This window comes from Chiloscyllium punctatum, chromosome 17, assembly GCF_047496795.1.
Source record: "Chiloscyllium punctatum isolate Juve2018m chromosome 17, sChiPun1.3, whole genome shotgun sequence".
NCBI lineage: Eukaryota > Metazoa > Chordata > Chondrichthyes > Orectolobiformes > Hemiscylliidae > Chiloscyllium > Chiloscyllium punctatum.
The window spans coordinates 60,518,489-60,533,438 of record NC_092755.1 but is presented as its reverse complement, the minus strand read 5'-3'; positions in this window follow the sequence as shown (position 1 = coordinate 60,533,438).

Genomic DNA, 14,950 nt, shown 5'->3' with positions numbered 1-14,950 from the left:
TCTCTGTTCTTCCACTTCTATTTTGTTTGCAGCAGAGTATCTGCAGTGAATTACTGACTGTGTTGCAGCTTGTTGGGCAAGGTGCTACTATAAGGCACGGTTTGCAGGAACTCCCTCCTGCACACTGACGACAATTTCTTCCCTTTTTTTTAATGTCAGACAAAGGTAACATTTTGATGTGCGCATTATGGAGTTTATGAACATTAGCTGAAACAGACCTGACTAAACGTGGTTCATGTGATGAAAGAGGCCTTTGAATCGGCCTTGAAATGCCTTCTTGAGATCACGTGCCGTCCTTAAGTTGTGAAATAGGGTGGGCTTTGGAAGTCAATTACTCAGCACACGGATGCAGGCACTAAATAGAATTGGTGTGATTGTGCAGGCAAACAGCCAGCTAGCAGTGCTTGATGGGAAAAATGAGTTCTGAAGGTGAAACCTTTATCTTCATGGGGAAGCCAAGGACGTGTTCTAGAAAATATTGATTGTGGATACGCTTTGGGTACATTCTGTGAATTACACTGAGATTGGAGTTTCAGCAATCCTACTGACTAATTTTGTTCCTCCAACCAAAATTACACTTACAATCCGCGTAAATAATTAGAAAAAGAAATTTAACTTTTACTATTGCTGAATACTGAGACATGCAGTTGAAATTTTTTATCTCGCATTCAGTAGGACAAAGATGAAAATGCCAAATGTCGAGTGATCAATTGCACCACAATGGAGAAAGGGTGCTCATTGTTTGGAATATAAATTCTTGTGGTGGTTTAAAGAGGAGACAATGACTGAGTGTATTATTGCTAGGCAATTAATCAAGGGACCCAGATAATGTTCTGGGAATCTGAGTTCAAATCCTGCCACAGCAGACAATGAAATTTGCCATCAATGCAAATTGGAGTGAAGAGTCTAATGAAATCATTGTCAACGGTCCAAAACACTCATCTGGTTCAGTAATGTCCTTTCAGGGAAGGAAACCGTCATCCTTACCCGGTCTGGCCTTCATGTGACGCCAGACACTCAGCAATGTGGTGACTTTTAAATGCCCACTTAGCCATGATAGGTGGGTCCTCCTCCTCCAAGAAGGATGGTCAGCCAGAAGCCAGGAAGTCGTCCAGCATGGTGTCTGCCTGGAAGAGTCGGCACTATTCCCCACTCCGCTGGGAGCAAGTGCTGCTATTCAGGTTGGCCAGCAGCTCAAATTATCCTGGCAGTGTCAGAGCTCAGGGATAGCTGCTGCTAGAACTGTAGGAAAGAACAATGTAGTGGAGGTGATGGCTTAGTGGTATTATCACTGGACTGTTAATCCAAACACCCAGGTAATGCTCTGGGGAAGCTAGGTTCAAATCCTGCTATGCTGGAATTTGAATTCAATAATATTCTGGAATTAAGAGTATGATGATTATTGGGGAAAAACTCATCTGGTTCATTAGCTTCCTTTCAGGAAGGAAACTACCATTCTTACTTGGTTTGGCCTACATGTGACTCCAAGCCCACAGCAATGCGGTTGATTTTTAAATGCCCTCTGGGCAAATAGTAATAAATGCTGGCCAAGCCAGCGATGCCCCTCATGCTGTGAATGCATTTAAAAAAGCACATTGAGTAGATTTGATTTGATTTGATTTATTGTTGTCACATGTACCTCAGTACAGTGAAAAGTTTTGTTTTGCACGGCAGATCATTCCATACAAAGTTCCTAAAGTGATAGAAAAGGGTGAGGAAAACAATGTTATGGCTGTAGAGAAGGTACGCAAAAAGCAAGATCACCATTAGAGTTGAAGTTAGAGAGGGCCTTTCAGCAGTCTAATAACAGCAGGGAAGAAGCTACTCTTGAACCTATTGGTACGTGTGTTTAAGCTTTTGTATCTTCTGTCTGATGGAAGATGTTGGAAGCGATTCTAACCAGGGTGGGAGGGGTCTTTGATGTTATTGGTTGCCTTCCCAAGGCAGTGAGAAATATGGATGGAGGCAATGGATGGAAGATTGTCACTGCTTGTTCCTAAGCTCTGTATACATTTCTTTCCATTACCTCTTGTCATATTTTGTAACCAACACACTCATCTTTTTCTTTCTTCAAAGTCTGTTTAAATTGGCTCCATTTAGAATGTAAATTCACTTGGATCTGGAAGAAAGATACCCACAAGGGAAAGGATTCTTCTGTATTAACCCTGTTGCAACCATCTGAGGAGTTGAGTGAAAAGCAAGAGGAACCAGCCCATCCCTTTTCTCTCTGGAGTTTAATAGTTTTTATTGTATCCTCTCTGGAAAAACAGATTGGGGACCCTCACCTGGGCTTGTAATATGATAGAAAGCATGTCTCTTTTCTTATGAAAGTTCCCTTGCTGCCAACACTCAGAATTTCCTCGGAAGTTAAATAGAGCTTGGGAAATACTAATAGCCATTCCCCAGCAAAAAGCAATTGTGAAATGCAGATACCAATCTGTGCAGCAGAGGTTTATAAGAATGGTTCCAGAATGAGAAACTTCAGCTCTGAGGTTAGGTTGGAGAAATTGGCACTGTTCTTCTTGTAGACTGGCTGGCTAAGAGGAGATCTTATACAAGCTTTCAAAACCATGGTTAGAGCAGAAAAGGAGAAATTGTTTCGGCTGATAAAAATAGGTCAAGAATTAAAAAGAAAAAGTGAGGACTGCAGATGCTGGAGATCAGAGCTGAAAATGTGTTGCTGGAAAAGCGCAGCAGGTCAGGCAGCATCCAAGGAACAGGAGGATCGACGTTTCGGGCATCAGCCCTTCTTCATTCCTCATTTCCTTTCCTCATTCCTGAAGAAGGGCTCATGCCCGAAACGTCGATTCTCCTGCTCCTTGGATGCTGCCTGACCTGCTGCGCTTTTCCAGCAACACAGTTCCAGCAAGAATGAAAAGGGATGGGTTTAAAATTATTTGCGAAAGTAGCAGCTGTGACAAGAGAAAAGTCTTTTCTCACATGAGTGGTTTCAGTCTGGAATGCACTGATGGAAAGTTTGGTGAATTGGGGCATTGTTTTAATGGAAGCCAATGCACAAGGGAATGGAGAATAGTCAGGAGCATGACACCGAATCATAATGTTCATTGTGCATTCAGGATGGGCTGAATGGCCTCGTCTGGACTGTAATGCTTCCATGATTCTGTGACAGGGTTACTTCAAATGTGGAACTGTTTGAAACTACTCTGTCATGCATTCATCAGTCGGTCCCTTTGCTGCAAAGAATATAAATTTGATCATTGAATATTTAAAATAGTGTTACTCGCACAAGTGACATTTGCCCTGCTGGAGACTTCATTATGGCTTCAACCCTTAATCATACCGTTGAGATATGAAAGAAGTGGTTGAGTAATCCTTTCCACATCACGGTACCGTTCTGTCTTCTACCTCTTTTCTGTGTGCACAGTATTTTTACACAACGTACAAAAACACATATAAGGAAATGTCTTGAGATCCCAAAGGTCAACAATATTTTAAAGACATCATACACTTCATATTCTCAAAGAATCGACAACTGAGGTTGGCAATTAAATTTTAATTTAGCATCATCATATCTGTCTACTCCTCTACTACAAGTTTATAATTAAATGCAGTGCACTACAAAACAGAAGTACTCAACTGGTTTGAAAGCATTTTGGCACATTCTGATGTTGTGAGGGGTGCGAATTAAAAGTAAGTATTTTTTTCATGCACATCGCATGGCAGAAGTTTGAGTTAAGTTGTTTGTGACATATTCTTCTTTATATATTTGGAGGTTGCCTCCAGAATGTCCTTGTATTTCTGCAGAAGGCCACCTACCAATTTATGGAGAGCCCAAGTTGGAAGATAAGCCTTTCCCTTTTTTTTGTCACTGAGCTATTACCCACCAGAATTGCACAGTCCACAGCTAGATCAGTAGTACGCTACTTTTTGACATTGATGCCCAGTTGAGTGTTCTGTTAGCTGGTCGGGAATCAGTAAAGAATTATTATCAATGTTAGAAACATAGAAAATAGAGCAGAAGTAGGCCATTCAGCCCTTCGAACCTGCTCCACCATTCAATTTGACCACAACTGACCATCCAACTCAGCAGCCCATTTCTCCTTTACCCCCATATCCTTTGATCCCTTTAGTTCCAAGTGCCATATCTAACTCCTATTTGAAATCAATGTTTTGGCCACAGCTCAGTAAACTATTCTCACTTTGTCCCCATTTACTTTGAACTCTTTACTTCTAGGAACTATGTCTATGTTCTTCCAAGATGGGATTTGATTTTCATGATCACCAAAAAACTCGCAATCATACCCATTTCAAAAAAAGTACCCGTCCATCATTTGGTTGAAAGTTTATGAATTGATAATATAATGAGTATTTCCCAGTGTCTTTTGACAAAAGAGGGAGGTGTGACAGTAGGGTGGATTTTCTTGATGTTGGGTTTTTCTAAGACTGAAAGTAAAGAGGGGTTTCCATAAAATGTCCTTTGACAGAGCTCTGAACCTTTGCCCACTTGAATGTTTTGAATGTCCATCTTGAGTGTCCTTATGTCCAACAGTGACTTTACCCCACCGTGTTCTTGTATGCTTCGGAGATTTGGACACTTCCAAGCATCACTCCAAATCAACACAGCTGGATAGATCAAGCCAGTCAGACTCCCAAAGCAATTGCCCTGTTAGGAACATGAACATGTTTGGATGGAGACTGGCAAGAGGATAGATTTTATGGTGCCTTCAATACTTCCCTGAAGAGGTCAAACACCCTCACTAACTCATGGGAGTTCCTGACTTGTGATCAATGAAATGGAGATGGCTCATTTGGAAAATACATAATCAGGATTCTTCAGAAATGGGCAGAGGTGACATTGAGGCATCCAAAAAATGGTGCAGAAATCTCTCCATAACATACCTACCTTTGGAAGCACCACCTGTTCTGCATGTGGCAGAGTCTGCAAATTGTACATTGGACCTATCAGCAATCTCAGAACTCAATGAACCAGAGTGGAAGCAAACCTTTCCGATCCCTGAGATTGCTTATAAAGCAGAAGGTATATCTGTCTTGCTTCAAAATTGCCACTCATTGAAACTTTGTTATGATTTACACATCTCTCTTCCATGGAATTGAAGGGTACTTTAAAGGTTTGTGGATGAGGCTATTAATAAAGATAATAGCAGACTTGCTGTTGGTAATGGATAATAGCCAAGAATGGTGAGATGACTATAATAATGGCTGCTCTTCATGCCAATGATATGTGTGCTACTTACGGGAAGGGAACTCATATCCAGGCAAGTTATTGGTATTTAAGCAATTTTTTTGTATGTTTTGACACATTTATGTAATTTCTTTCTCTCATGGTAAGCCAGGAGTGTCCAACATAAAAGAATATTGGCATTACATCTGAGAAATTAAACTCTGCTAAGACTACAAAATAATTAATGTTGCCATGATACATGGTTTGAGTTATGCAGAATGTAAGGGTAAGATTCAGTTTGATGCAAATGGTCTATCAGTTGAAGGGTGATATTATAAAGTTGAACCGAGATGAAGCGATCTTTCACAAAGTATAACTTTTTGTCCAAATCTAGATTAATGTCTGTATATATCATTCCAAATTTTACAAGTGTTTTTGCAAGTTATTAATGATCAGAGAAAATCTTTTGAGCAATTAATCTGACATGATGAAGTGAAACACTACTCTCCACATTGAAAATCCAGGCACCATCCCTCATTCCCAACCCCCTTCCTGGTCCTCATACCCTTATACTAGCTCTCTGAGTATGACTCACTAGGAGCCAATCCCCTGCCGTCTCCCTGTAATTCAGCATGTTGCTGCTTTTAAAGATAATAATCTAATTTCTTCCCAAATCCACTGATTGTACATGCCTTTGTCATGTGGTTAGACTGTGCACTTTGGATCTTAACCACTCATTGCACAAAGAAGCTTCACCTCATTGTCATTGTTGCTTTTGCCAAACACCTTAAATCATTCTCACTTTTTCCAACACTAGGGACAGTTTCTCCCTCTCTACTCTGTCCTGGCCCCTCATGGTTTTAAACATCCCTATTGAACCTCTTCTCAATCTTCTCTAAGAAAAACAATCCAACCTTCTCCAATCTATCCACGGAACTGAAATTCCTCAACACTGGAACATCCTGGTAAATATTTTCTGTGCAATCTCTAATGCTTTTCACGTCTTTCCTAAATATGGAACCCAAAACTGGAGATGATATGTAAGTTAAGGCCAAACCAGTGTTTATACAAATTTAGCATAACATCTTTGCTCTTATATACTAACCCCTTCTAATGAAGCCTCTATGCTTTATAAACTGCTCAATCAACCTGTCCTGCCACTTTCAATAACTTAGGACAAGGATTCACCCAGGTCCTTCATGTCCTTCAGAATTGCAACATTCATTCTATACTGTCTCTCAGGTTTCTTCCTACCAAAAGTAATTATATCATTTTTGAAATATCCAGTATTGCCCTTTCTTTGAATCAGGTTTCTGTTATCACCATTGCATTATTGCTTCCACATAGCTATCTACATCTGTAACTCAAGGATATTATTTATCACGTTCTATGCATTGACATGTTTGGACTGTAACCCTAATTTATACTTTGTTGCTATTCCACTCAATACTGTATTATTTTTTGTTTTTCTATCCTGCTACTTGTCTTTCCCTTTAACCTTTAAACATTAGTACAACTTCTATAGTATTGCATCCTATTTCCCTCACACTTCCCAATTTCATTTAAATATCCACAAATAGCACCAACAATCCCCACTGGAAGGAAACTGGTCCTATCTAAATCACTCCTTCCTACACCATCTCTCCAACCAAATATTCACTTGTTCTTCCTATTTCTATCCAAATAGAAACAATGAAATGTTGCACAGTGAATACAACCATGTGGAAGCAGAAAATCTAAATCCTAACTTCAAGATAACTGTAGGATAGATATGCCATATTGTTAATAGCTAACTCAGTAAAACAACATTATCACTGTAAATTAGACGGTTACCGAATGAACTGATTTTCAATCTTATCATTGCATACAAATTGTAATAACTTCCTTGTTAACCAGCAGTGCTATAAACATTATCAACTGCCGGATTTTGTACATTACCAGTAAAATATACTTAATGGAGGAAAAAAAATGGGTTTGGCACATGTTCATTTGACAAACATAGTCTGTGCAGAAAGCAAAGATTCAATGACTAAAGTATGGCTTAATTGTCCTACACCTCTCAAGACAAGAAGAAGGGAGTCATAAGATTCAAATGTTCACACACATCATTTTGTGAAATAAATGAAGAGTTGAGCAATATGATTTCACAATTATAATTTGCTCTGTAGATACAAGATTATTATCACTGGAATTCACGACATGCCGACGGTGACGGTTTTTATAAAACATACTTTATTGTTGCAAAGTGATTTGTTAACTCTTTGGATTTTTATTAAATGTTAGAACACTGCAGTAATAATGTGTTGCTGGCAATGGGGAGGGAAAGGACAGATGAGTCATAAATGTTGCTCAGTCTAACAAAGAGTTTTAGGGTTGTTGTAAATAACTTTCCTAATCTAAATCTTGAACCAAATACATCGCTGCCAAAGATTTTAAAGAGGACATTGTCTGCTCAATATTTGCTTTCATTAACCACCTTTATATTGTTCTGCCATACATGTTCTTCTAAAATGGTATTGTTAAAGTGGCCCAATACCGATTCTGATTAATATGAATTCTAACTGGCATGAAAGCCACATGAGAATACTTTGCATATTAAATTTACTTACACTGCAGCTTTGTAAAATGCTATGCAAACTATGCATTATCAACTTGTTAACTAAGGCACTGAGCTCAAACATGCGTTAAGAGGTTTATTGTTGTTCCTCCACAACATTCATCAATGGAGACTTAGAGGTAAATCTTTGATTGCTGTCTTGGTATACAATTAGCCCTTTGGTTGTGTAGGGTTCAATGGCTTGATTGATCTACGTTTAATCACGTGAATCATCTCTGATCGTGATCCTTGTAACTTACTCGATTGCTTAAGGATGTGTATGTGGAGCTAACAAGTTAATTAAAACAAAGAACTTTCAAGAGAAAACACTTGAGATTCAACTATGACCATACTTGTACGAGATCTGATATGTGCATAATTTGCTCTGTAGATATAAGATTATTATCACTGGAATTCACTACATGCCAATGGTGACTGGTTGTGTAAGTTCTGAGCTATCATACAGTAAGGACAATTAGGGATGGTCAATAAATACTGGCCTTAACCAGTGATGCCCACATCCTGTGAGTGAATGAAAAAAATTCTTTTAGATATCAAAAGTGTTGTGGATATTGAACTTTGCATTTATATTCGCAATAACCTGGAAATAGCCACTGGACCACAGAGCAGTACAAATAGTTTGTTTTACCTGATGAGTTTAATCTTAAAATAAAATTATTTCAAGTGGTAGATGTCACCAGAATTGAAGGTACTATCAAAGGGGACTTGACTAGTTTCTGCAATGCATCTTGTGCCCACTACTGCCATTGTGCATCAGTGTAATGCTATGATTTGGCAAGGAGAAGTGGTTCAATTCTCTCCTGCTAGAGATGGTCATCACCATTTATGTGATGCAGGTATATCCTATTGCTCCTCTCAGCTACTGGAAGTGGCTGGGTGGAATGAATGGGGAAAGCAAAGTCCTAAGAAACATTAGGAGAAAGTGAGGACTGCAGATGTTGGAGATCAGAGTCGAGAATGTGGTGCTGGAAAAGCACAGCAGGTCAGGCAGCATCCGAGGAGCAGGAGAATTGACTTTTCGAGCATAAGCCCTTCATCAAGAAACATTAAAAGGAATGGGGAAAATTCATCCTTTACATTTGTATATTCTTAAGTTTCAACATATTGAAAAATGCAAGATATCCACAAGATTTAGAGAACTAATCACCAGCACACGAAGGCAGCATTAGGGGAATCTAAAGAAAGTGAGGTGACAATGTAAGACTCAGAGACCTGGAAAATCATTAGGAAATATCAGAAAATAGTTTGCACAGAAGCTAGAGCTTTGCAAAATATCCTCTCATGCCCATTAAGAGATAAAGAGCCTCAGATATTGAACTTCCAACAACTTCCATTTTGTAATTAGCTCAGAATTTAAAAATGCACTTTCCCAGAAATATTCAACAAATTCATTACAACGTTGTGCCTCTAAATACGTAACGCAGACCAAATATTTGTCTAGTCCACAGAAAGAATGAGTGCAGCAACTTATGTGAAAGGCTGAATTTGTTAAAAGTGGATCAAAGTCTTAAGAATAATTGTTAAGCTTGCAACATAGAAGAAACCAACATGCTTGTACAAAACCTTGTAAGTTCTGAGATATCATACAGTAGGGGTAATTAGGGATGGGCAATCAATACTGACCTAGCCAGTGATGTCATCCTGTGAGTGAATGAAAAAATATTCTTTTCGAAATCAGAAGTGTTGTAGATTTGAAACTGTGCAAAGTTTATGCAAACATACAAGAAAGAACATACAGATCTGCAATGCATTTTGTAATATCAGGATGCGCCAAAGCATTTCACTAGCCAATGAATTATTTGGAAGTATTGCAATGCCAGGAAACATAGTCGCAATTTGCATTCAATAAGATCCCCAAAACCAGCGGTGAAATGCAAGCCTGGATAATGGGCTCTATTTTCAATCCACACCATCCACTTGATCATCCCAGTGAGCAAACAGAATTGGTTTGAGGTTCGGTTCTCACTTGGCCCTGTTAGCGAACTGCAAGTGTTGAACCAATATTCACAAGGGACTCACCGATCAGTGAAGGGGAGGCAATCTATTGGCGGAATCAGAAGCAGGAAGTTAACTGGTGGGCACCGGGGAAAGGGGTCACAGTCACAGCAACAGAGGGCTGACGGTTTCTGTTACAGTAAACGGCAGAAGTTCACTACTTTCATCAGCAGACTTTAAGGACAGCTGGTTAGGATACACTAACATGGTGCTACAGAGAGGTATCAGGCTGGATCATACACTCAGATCTCTGAAATGTGGGGCTGGAAACTGCGACCTCCTGGTGTAGAGGTGAGCATCATAGCACTGAGCCAGGCCTGACACAATAGACAGTATTCGAGAAATTGGCCAATAACAAATACAAAATTGTCAGCCGTTTGGTTTCCATGCAGGTGTTTAGACTTGTATCTACTTCATTTGTCCTTATCATGGCACATTCTCAAAGCCAAGTATTTCACTCGTATTATTTTGTCTTTGATAACAGGCTTCTAAAGGGACAGATGTTGTTCCAATAGGAAGGGAGGTGTCACTCTGCGATGAATCTTGGAAGAAAAGAGGGAGAGTTACTCAAAAATAAAAGATGTAAACTTTCTCCTGTGACGATTTCGAGATGCAGGTGTTGGATTGGGATGTGCAAAGTTAAAAATCACACATCACCAGGTTATAGGTGATATCACCTGATGAAGGAGCGACGCTCCGAAATCTAGTGTGCTTCCAATTAAACCTGTTGGACTATAACCTGGTGTTGGGTGATTTTTAACCTTCTCCTGTGATGGGTGAGTGGCTGGAATTGCTCAAGAATCAGCTGAACAGGTTTCCCTTCCAACCCCGAAAGAGAAAATAATAGGAAAGTTCTCTCCAAGCGTTCTGTGTCTTACGTGAAGTTGTACTGAGCTGAAATGGATTAGAAAGTGCAAGACTCAGTCAGTGTTCTGTGCTAATGAACCAACTCCATCTGCAACAGAGATAAGGCTGTTTCAATTGGACTCAGATCACACAGACTGTAATATGTAACAATGGTTAGCCAACTTTCCTTTCAATATTGAGTAAGTATTGCTGTAACATATGCTGAAAATGTGTTGCTGGAAAAGCGCAGCAGGTCAGGCAGCATCCAAGGAGCAGGAGAATCAACGTTTCGGGCATGAGCCCTTCTTCGGGCTCATGCCCAAAACGTCGATTCTCCTGCTCCTTGTATGCTGACTGACCTGCTGCGCTTTTCCAGCAACACATTTTCAGCTCTGATCTCCAGCATCTGCAGTCCTCACTTTCTCCTTGCTGGAAAATATGCCTGAAAACAGTTGACCGCAGAATTGGATTCCTGACACCCCTCTCTCTAAATCAGAATCAGAGGGAATTTTCTCAACTCATTAATCACAAGCATGGATAAGAAGAGGGAGCCAGGAAAACCTGAATTAAAAGACAAAGACATGTTCCCATCTCTGGCCAATTTTCCCAATGCCAGGCTGAGTGTGATGTTAGGGACCAGCTTGACAGAAGTTGGAAGGCAATTGAGGTCATTATTAAACGAGTTACCAGGCATTTTCGCCAATCATTTGAATTTTACAAAGTTAAATGGGACTCCTGCAACATCCTGATATCAGCAACTAACCCAGGGGATGAAAACAATGCTAAGAGGTCTGAGCACCAGGATAGTAACAGCCAATTTGGATCTTTACACAGTGCAAACAGTAAGGTTGTGAGCTTTCATGGGTGCACACTGCTGAGTTTTGTCAGTTTTTTTTAACAGGCAATGATAGATGACATTGGTTTGCAACAGATTTATTTACATAAGACCATAAGACGCATGAGCAGAAATAGTCATTCAACACATCAATGCTCCACTATTCAATGAGGTCATGGTCAATACAATAATCCTTAACTCCACTTTCTTGCCTTCAATTCCCTTATTGATATAAAAAAAATCTATCTCAACCTTGAATGTGATGAAGGAACCAGCCTAAAGATGTGCTAATGAATTCCACATATTCGCAGCTCTCTGAGAAAATAATTCCTCCTCATCTCAGTCTGAAATGTGCAACTCTTTCTTTTAAGAAGCTGCCACACCTGCTGAGTTTCTCCAGCATTCTCAGTTTGTTTCAGATTTCTAGCCACCACAGTATTTTTCTTTATGTCATCATGTTTATCAGTTTATTTCTATTTTCATCATCGATTTTCCTACCTTGTTGGCAACATTACATGCACTCAGATAGAGTGCCCTTTTTTGAAACCGTACTGTAATTTGACCCTGGTGGATATAAGGAATTGTTTCTGCTGCTTTCCATTCTAATTTACAGCTTTCTATTTCCCATATCCAGCTTGATTTTTACACTGCTTGAACTCCCTCTTGTTTTCCTATCACCTTGCTTAGCAGTTTAAACCCACCCCAATACCATTTGCAAATTTCCCTTAAGGATATTTGTCCCAGTCTTGTTAGGACATAACTGATTCAGCTTGTACAGGTTGCACCTATCTGAAAACTAGACTCAGTGCCCCAGAACTCTAAACCCCTTCATTCTCCACAATTTTTCTAGCTACATCAACCTTCCTAATGGGAATAATCCTGAGATTACTGCTTTCAAAGTTCCACTTTTCAATCTCTTGTGTCTTCTCATGCCATCTCTAGTTATTTTGCCAGACACATTATTCAATGCCATTAGGTTATCAACCCTTCAGTCATTTATTTGCTTTACTCATTCAATCTGAATGCTTCATTATTTTAAGCGTCTCAATCAGTCATCCATGCTCTAAGATAAAAAAAAATCCAGATTCTTCACTCTATCCACCTAACTGCAATCTCCCAACCCTGGAATCACTCTAGTAAAAGTCTTGTGTAGGCTCTCCCAAAGCATTCGTGAAAGTGTGGTGCCAAGAATTGAACACAATACTCCAGCTGGTTTCCATCCGGGGATTAGACAGTGATGAGGTAATGCTGGGCTTTTAATGGAAACGCACTCCAGAATGAGTCAGAGTCTTTGGGAGGGATGGTAAGAAGGCTACAGGGAAAGAAAGCACCAAATAAATCGTGGATGAAATGGGTGGCCTTTTTCACAACCCGATACTCTGGGTTCTTTTAATTGCCTCACATTCAAATCTGTGGTTTCCCTCAGCACAATAGTTCTGATTAAATTACTAAATTAAGCTGGGGCTCTCTTCACCAATAAAAACGGCGGGATATTTCTTTAGGTCGGTTCATTGCAAAGTTACAGCCAGGTAGAAACCCAATGCTAAGAGTTGCTTTGAATCTAAAACATGATAAGCTGCATTTTCTTTTGAAGCGAATGTTCTCACCAGAGGATTTATATACACAACAAGTGTGTGGTGCAAAAATACAGCATTTCTTGAGTTTCATTCTCAATCAGCCAGTGAAATCAATATTACTTTTTTTACTCATAAAAGAAATCGTGGAAGTCCAAGTATAATTTGATTCATTTTGACATATGAACTATTCATGGATTAGTGGTGCTGGAAGAGCACAGCAGTTCAGGCAGCATCCAAGTAGCTTCGTAATTGACGTTTCGGGCAAAAGCCCTTCATCACCACTATTAGCCAGTCCCTGATCTATATCCAGTGAGCTTCCACCTTGGTCAACTTTGGTTAGTGGATAGGTGTGGACACACATAGCAAGGACCACAACAGACTTGAGGAGAAAGTGAGGAGTGTAGATGCTGGAGATCAGAGCTGAAAATGTGTTGCTGGAAAAGCGCAGCAGGTCAGGCAGCATCCAAGGAACAGGAGAATTCTTCATTCCTGAAGAAGGGCTTTTGCCCGAAAAGTCGATTTCGAAGCTACTTGGATGCTGCCTGAACTGCTGTGCTCTTCCAGCACCACTAATCCAGAATCTGGTTTCCAGCATCTGCAGTCATTGTTTTTATCTATATGAACTATTCAGTCATTCACCAAAACAGAATGTGTAAAGTCATCTTCTGCCACTGTGCCAACCTTCTTTAGACCTTTATGGCTTATCAACGCTATTAATCCAATAAACAGATCTGATTTAAGAGGATTTTATTTAAAACTCAACAAGGCCTAGTTAATCTGATGCAACACATTGGACATATAGCTTAATGTAAGGTCTGATTGAACTACTCCTGTTTGTTGGGATGTCAACATGAGCTGGTTTGCATTATTGACTGCCCAGGAGTTATAACACATGAGTTTTGGTGCAATAACTGCAATATTTGGTACTACTCTCAGTTTAGCTCAGTTGGCTGGATCGTTGGTTTACAGAGTAGTGTGATGTCAGCAGTGTGGGTTCAATTCCCCATCACCAGTTTGAGGTTATGATAAAGGACTTTCCTTCTCAACCTCTGCCCTCAGGTTAAATCACCACCATTTGCTACTCTCTCTAATAAGAGAGCAGCCCTCCTAGTCCGTTAAGATGATGGTGACACATCTACAATTCTCAATGACTTCAGCTTGATCTTGTAAAACTATGCCACAGTTGGTTTTTACAGAAGCCATTGCCCCATCTATGATATTCTCTAGTTCCAGTTGGTCAGCAACTCTGCCATTAAAAATGCACATGTTGCTGAAGGCTGTTATTAAAACCTGTCATTAACTGCAGGTTTTGATGCATTTGCCAAGAATAACTAGTATTTCTGGGCGCCTAAGGGGAATACAAGAGGATGGTAGACTGTTTTATAATGTTAGATTGTTTCATGGATCACGTAATGGATTTATTTCCACCTTCCTTAGCAACAAAACATTTTCTGGAAAAAATATTCACCTTTAAACAGGTTAGTACTTCTGCTAAATTGACAGAGGGCTTCCGTAAGAGCTCGTTGTTGGTTCATTCCAAGATGGGTAGTAGTCGCACAACTTTTCATAGAAACATACCAAGTTGGAGCAGGAGTAGGCCCTTTGGCCCCTTGAGCCTGCTCTGCCATTTGTAATGGTCATAGCTGGTCATCCAACTCAATTCTCTGTTCCCATTTTCCCCTCATAGCTTTTGGATCCTTTTAGCACCAAGTGCTATATCTAACTCCTTATTGAAATCTTTCAATGTTTTGACCTTAACAGCTTTCTCTGTTTGCAAATTCCACAAACTCACCACTGTCTGGGTGAAGGAAGTTGACTTGATCTCAATCCTAAACGATTTAGTCTGAATCCATAAACTATGATCCTAGTTCTGGACTGACTTTCCATTGGAAACATCCTTCTGCCATCTGCGCTGTCTGGTCCTGATAGAATGTTAC